The sequence below is a fragment of the Theropithecus gelada genome, chromosome 6 (genome assembly GCF_003255815.1).
Source record: "Theropithecus gelada isolate Dixy chromosome 6, Tgel_1.0, whole genome shotgun sequence".
In the NCBI taxonomy this organism is placed as follows: Eukaryota; Metazoa; Chordata; class Mammalia; order Primates; family Cercopithecidae; genus Theropithecus; species Theropithecus gelada.
Genome location: NC_037673.1, coordinates 2537658 through 2544056, shown reverse-complemented (window position 1 = coordinate 2544056; position 6399 = coordinate 2537658). Strand labels below are relative to the sequence as shown.

Here is a 6399-nt window from a genome sequence, read left to right as displayed (position 1 = left end):
GAAACCTATGTAGGAATAAAAAAGTCAAAATATGTGCCATATTATATACTAAACTACAGCATATTTCTGGGAGAAATTAAATAAATCTAAATAAATGGCAAGAAATATCATGTTCATTGATGGAAAGACTCAATATTGTGATATCAATTTTCCCCCAATTAATCAATAGAGTCATTGAAATCAAAATCCCAACAGACATTTTAGTAGAAAATGACCAGATTATTCTAAAACTTCTATGAAAATGCAGAGAATCTGGAAGAGCCAACACAGCTAGGGCAGAGCTGACAAACTTACGCCAGCTGACTTCCACGTCTGCCTCAGTAACAAAGTCAATGTGGTATCCACTTTGAAAGACACATGCAGATCAATGGAATAAAGTTAATAGCCTACAAATCGATGTGCACTTCAGGGTTCAGTTGATTTTCCAGTCAAGTTAATAGGGAAAAGATAATCTTTTTAACAAATAGTACTAGAACAACTGGATATCAGCTAAAGCACAAAAACAACAAAAGCAAAACAAACAAACCAGCACCTGTCAGACACACACCAAAAAAACTTGAAACGGGTCATAGGCCTAAATCTAAAATTATAAACTACAAAACTCCTGGAAGAAATGAGGAGAAAATCTTTGTGACATAGAGGCTAGCATAAATTTCCTGCATATGATGCAAAAAGCTAAATCCCAAATTAAAAAAAAAAACTGATAATTTGAACTTCAACAAAATAGAAAACTTCTCTTCTTAGACTTTTTTTTAAATGAGGTAAGCCATATATTGGCAGAAATATTCATAATACATATTTCAGACCAAGGTCCTGTACCCAAAATATGTAAAGAACTCTCATAACTTAAGAATATATTGAAAAACCAGATTTTTTCAAAATGTTGGCAAGTATTTCAACATGTCATTTATAAACAAAAGATACATAAATGACCAATAAGCACATGAGAAAAATGTTTGCCATGTTGTCAGAGAAATGCAAATTAAAATCTCAAGAAGATATTAGCACAAAACCACTAGACTAGCTAAAGTTACAAAGCTGAAAAATATAACGAGTAGCAAGTGTTGGTATGAATGCTACACCTCACTGGTGGAAATGTCAAGTGAGACAGCCCTTTGGCAAGCAGTTTGGAAGGTTCTTACAAAGTCACACATACACTAAGCATATGGCATGGTGCTTGTACACCTAGGTATTTGCCTAAGATAAATGAAAACATAATCCAACAAAAGCTTGCATGTGAATGTTCATAGCAATTTTACTCAACAGCCCCCACTAAATCACCACATCGAAAATGACGCCTTAATAATGATGCTTGAAAAAAATTGTATTTTTGAATATAATTAGAGAGAGGTTGGAAAGTAACTGAGAAAACATTGTCAATTAAAAACAATGACATTTATGAGGAAAGAATAAAATGGGAAATATAATATCTAGAAATAAACTATTTGACAGAAAAGTAAAGCAGATCAGTACTCATAATAAATGTGAGTTCTGTTCATGTAGCCAAAGAGAGAATCTTACAAATTGGGTTAAAAACATCCAATTATGCACCAACAGAAGAGACGCACCAAGGCACAACTTTCATATGGAGGTTGAAAAGAATGGGATGGGAAATGGATGCCAATCCAATGCTAATAAAAAGCTAGCAACTGGAGGTATTGACAGAAAGTAAATTAGAAGTCAGGGTGAAAATAACAAGGGGATAAAACTGGTTATTTATACAATAAAAGGAATAATGCATTAAGAAGACATGTCAGTCATAAACTTTTCTGCACATAACAACTTAAAAACACACAATGTACATAAAGTAGAAACTTCTCAGTCATTGTAAGAGACAGTAACTTAAAATTCAGAAACTAACAGATTAAATAGAAAGAAAGTAGAAAAGTTAAATACCTATACGTAATAAGCTTAGTCTAATTCGCCTTTCAATATTGAACTTGAACAATTAGACGATTTGTTTTAAGTGTTCAACAGGGGCAGGGACCGGCTTCCAAGCCCACTCACCTGGCTGTTGACCAGCCTCACTCTCACCACGTGAGCCTGTACACAAGGTGGCCTCATGACCTCAGGTCACTGGTCTCAGGGAAACCTCGGCAGCTAATTTTCCCCAGATCAGTGACCGGAGGATAATGAGAGAAAGGAGACTCAAGGTGGAAAATCAGAATCTTTTAATACTTAATGTTGGAAGTGACATTCCATCATTTCTGACATGTTCTGTTCATTAGCAATTAGTGAAGTCCACTCTCACAGCTGACATGTATATATGTATACATACGCCTTACATGTCTACAGGTGCACATACCTGTGGATGCAGGCCTTACACATCTATAGGTGCACACATATGTTTACACAGGATTTACATGTTTATAGATACACACGCGTGTATATACAGGCATACTTCAGAGCTGAGTGGTTCCAGACCACTGTAATAAAGCAAGTCACACAAATTTTTGATTTTCCCAATGCATATAAAAAGCTGTATTTGGAGGTGCTGGAAACGTCTGGGTGCTTCTTGCTCTGCTGCGTTAGCTCTCGAGTATTTAGCGATGGGGCAGCAGGAGGTGTGGACGCTCATGTTGAGGTTTAATGCATTCAAAAGGATTAATACCATACTGCACCATTTGAGAAAGTCCAAGCACACAGAAGTAGCAGAAGATGTGCTAGTGGAATAAAAAAACAAACAAACAAACAAACAAACAAAAAAGGGTGTGCAGGAATCATAACACTAAACAGACCAAAGTTCCTAAATGCACTGACTCTTAATAGGATTTGGCAGATTTATCCACAACTAGAGAAGTGGGAACAAGAGCCTGAAACTTTCCTGATCGTTATAAAGGGAGCTGGAGGAACGGCTTTCTGTGCTGAGGGTGATCTCAGAGTGGTCTCGGAAGCTGAAAAGGCAAAACGGAAGATAGCTCTAGTTTTCTTCAGAGAAGACTCTATGCTGAATAATGCTTTTGGTTCTTGCTACACACCTTATGTTGCAGTTATTCATGGAACTACAATGGATGGGGGAGTTGGTCTCTCCGTCCATGGGCGGCTTCGAGTGGCTACAAAAAGTGTCTTTTTGCCACGCCAGAAACGGCAGTAGGACTGTTCTCTGATGTGAGTGGAGGCTATTTCTTGCCACGCCTTCGAGGAAAACTTGGTCACTCCCTTGCATTAACAGGATTCAGATTAAAATGAAGATGTGTACAGAGCAGGAGTTGCTACACACTTTGTAGATTCTGAAAAGTTGGGCATGTTAGAGGAAGATTTGTTAGCCTTGAAATCTCCTTCAAAAGAAAATGTTGCAGCCGTCTTAGAAAATTACCATACAGAGTCTAAGATTGATCGGGACAAGTCTTTTTACTTAAGGAACACATGGGCAAAATAAACAGTTGCTTTTCAGCCAATACTGTGGGACAAATTACTGAAAACTTACAGCAAGGTGGTTCATCTTTCGCCCTAGAGCAATTGAAGGTAATTAATAGAATGTCTCCATCATCTCTAAAGATCACACAAAGGTAACTCATGGAGGGGTCTTCAAAGACCTTGCAAGAAGTACTAACTATGGAGTATCGGCTAAGTCAAGCTTGCGTGGGAAGTCATGACTTTTATGAAGGTGTTAGGGCTGTTGTAACTGATAAAGACCAGAGTCCAAAATGGAAACCAGCTGATCTAAAACAAGTTACTGATGAAGATTTGAATAATCACTTTAGATCTTTGGGAAGCAATGATTTGAAATTTTGAGGTGACAGGCTTTCCAGGTATATTCTGTACCATGGGTTGGCAATTTACAGTACATAGGCCAAACCCAGCTTGCTGCCTATTTTTATACACACTGCAAGCTAAGAATGGTTTCCACATTGCTAAATGGTTGGGAAAAGAAATCAAAGACTAATATTTCAGGACATGAAAATTATATGAAATATCAGAGTTCACAAATAAAGCTTTGTTGGAACTAGCTATAAAAAAAGTTATGTTTATCCTGGCTGGGTATGGTGGCTCACGCCTGTAATCCCAGCACTTTGGGAGGCCAAGGCGGGCAGATCACAAGGTCAGGAGATGGAGACCATCTGGCTAACACAGTGAAACCTTGTCTCAACTAAAAATACAAAAAAATTAGCCGGGTGTGGTGGCAAGCACCTGTAGTCCCAGCTACTCGGGAGGCTGAGGCAGAAGAATGGCGTGAACACGGGAAGTGGAGCTTGCAGTGAGCCGAGACTGTGCCACTGCATTCCAGCCTGGGTGACAGAGCAAGACTCTGTTTCAAAAAAAAAAAAATTATATTTATCCTTTACAGTAGTCTATTAAGTGTGCAATAGCATTATGTCTAAAAAGCAGTGTGTATAACTTAATTTAAAATACTTTATTGGTAAAAAATGCTAAGGATGATCTGAGCCTTCAAGGAGTCCTCATCTTTTTGCTGGCGGATTGTCTTGCCTCAATGTCAGTGGCTGCTGCTTGATCAGAGTGGTGGTTGCTGAAAGTTGAAGTGACTGTAGCAATTTCTTAAAATAATACAAGAATGGAGTTTACCCCATTGGTTATATCTTCCTTTCATGAAAGATTTCTATGTAGTATGTAATGCCATTTGATAGCATTTTACCCACAGTAGAACTTCCTTCAAAATTGGAGTGTTTCCTCTCTGCTGCTTTATCAGCTAAGTTTAGGTAATTTCTAAATCCTTTGTTATTTCGACAATGTTCACAGCATCTTCACCAGGAAGATATTCCATCTCAAGAAACCACTTTCTTTGCTCATCCATAAGAAGGAATTCCTCAAATGTTCTCTCATGAGATTGTAGCAATCAAGTTCCATCTTCAGGCTCCACTTCTAATTCTAGTTATCTTGCTGTTTCTACCACATCTGCAGTTACTTCCTCCACTGAAGTCTTGATGCCTTCAAAGTCATCCATGAAGGTGGTAATAAACTTCTTCTAAACTCCTATTAATGTTGATATTTTGACCTCTTCCTACAAATCATGAATGTTCTTAGCAGCATCTAATATGGTGAATTGTTTCCAGAAGATTTTCAACTTATTTTGCCCAGATGCATCAAGTGGAATCACTGTCTATGGCAGCTAGAGCCCTACAGAATGTATTCTCAAATATTAAGACTTGAAAGTCAGAATGACTCCTTGATCCTTGGGCTGCAGAATGGATCTGGTAATAGACATGAAGACAACATTCATCTCCTTGTACATCTGCATCAGAGCTCTTGGGTGGAAACCAGGTGAGCTGTCAATGAGCAGTAGTATTTTGGAAGAGATCTTTTTTTCTGAGAAGTAGGTCTCAACAATGGGCTTAAAATATTCAGGAAACCATGCTGTAAACAGATGTGCTATTATCCAGGCTTTGTTGTTTCAACTATAGAACGTAGGCAGAGTAGATTTAGCATCACTCTTAAGGGCTCTAGGACTTTCAGAATGGTAAATGAGCATTGGCTTCAACTGAAAGTCACCAGCTCCACCAGCTCCTAACAAGAGAGTCAGCCTGTCCTTTGAAGCTTTGAAGCCAGGCATTGACTTTTCTCAAGGTACGAAAGTCCTAGGTGGCATCTTCTTCCAATGGAAGGCTGTTTCATCTACACTGAAAATCTGTTGTTTAGTGTAGTCACCTTCATGAACGATCTTAGGTAGATCTGCTGCATAACTTGCTGCAGCTCCTCCATCAGCTCTTGCTGCTTCACCTTGATACTTTCATGTTATGGAGATGTCTTTTTTCCTTAAACCTCATGAACCCACCTCTGCTAGCTCCTGACTTTTTTTTTTTTTTTTTTTTTTTTCAGTTTCCTTCCCTCTCTCAAGCTTCATAGAATTGAAGAGAATTAAGACCTTTCTCTGGATTGGGTTTTGGCTTAAGGGAATTGTGTGTCTGGTTTGATCTTCTATCTAGAGCATTTAAACTTTCTTCCTATCAACAATATGCCTGTTTCACTCACAATTCTTGTTTTCACTAAAGTAGCACTTTAGTTTCCCTCAAAACTGTTTTCTTTACATTCACAATTTGGCTGACTCTTTGGTACAAGAGGCCTAGCTTTTGGCCTATCTTGGCTTTTGACATGTCTTCCTTACTCAGCTTAATCATTCTTAGATTTTGATTTAAAGTGAGAGACGTGCAACTCTTCCTTTCACTTGAACACTTAAAGGCCATTGTAGAGTTATTAATTGGCCTAATTTCAATATTGCCATGATTCAGAGAATAGGGAGGCCTGAGAAGAGGAAGAGAGTTGGGGAACAACTAGGTAATGGGGCAGCCAGAACACAAACAATGGTTATTGATTAAGTTCTCAGTCCTATATGGGTGTGATTCCTGGTGCCCCAAAACAATTACAAGAGTGACATCAAAGATCACTGATCACAGACCACCAAAACAGCTGTAATAACAAAAAGTTTAAAATATTCTGAGAATT

At 38.2% G+C, this 6399-nt stretch overlaps 1 pseudogene across 1 annotated transcript; it reads left to right on the top strand.

Annotated features, from left to right (window-relative positions):
* Positions 1-2525: 2525 nt before the first annotated feature.
* LOC112626431 lies at positions 2526-3944 on the top strand (annotated as a pseudogene). Its single transcript, XR_003119887.1, has one exon. The product of XR_003119887.1 is annotated as a 3-hydroxyisobutyryl-CoA hydrolase, mitochondrial pseudogene (transcript).
* Positions 3945-6399: the final 2455 nt, after the last annotated feature.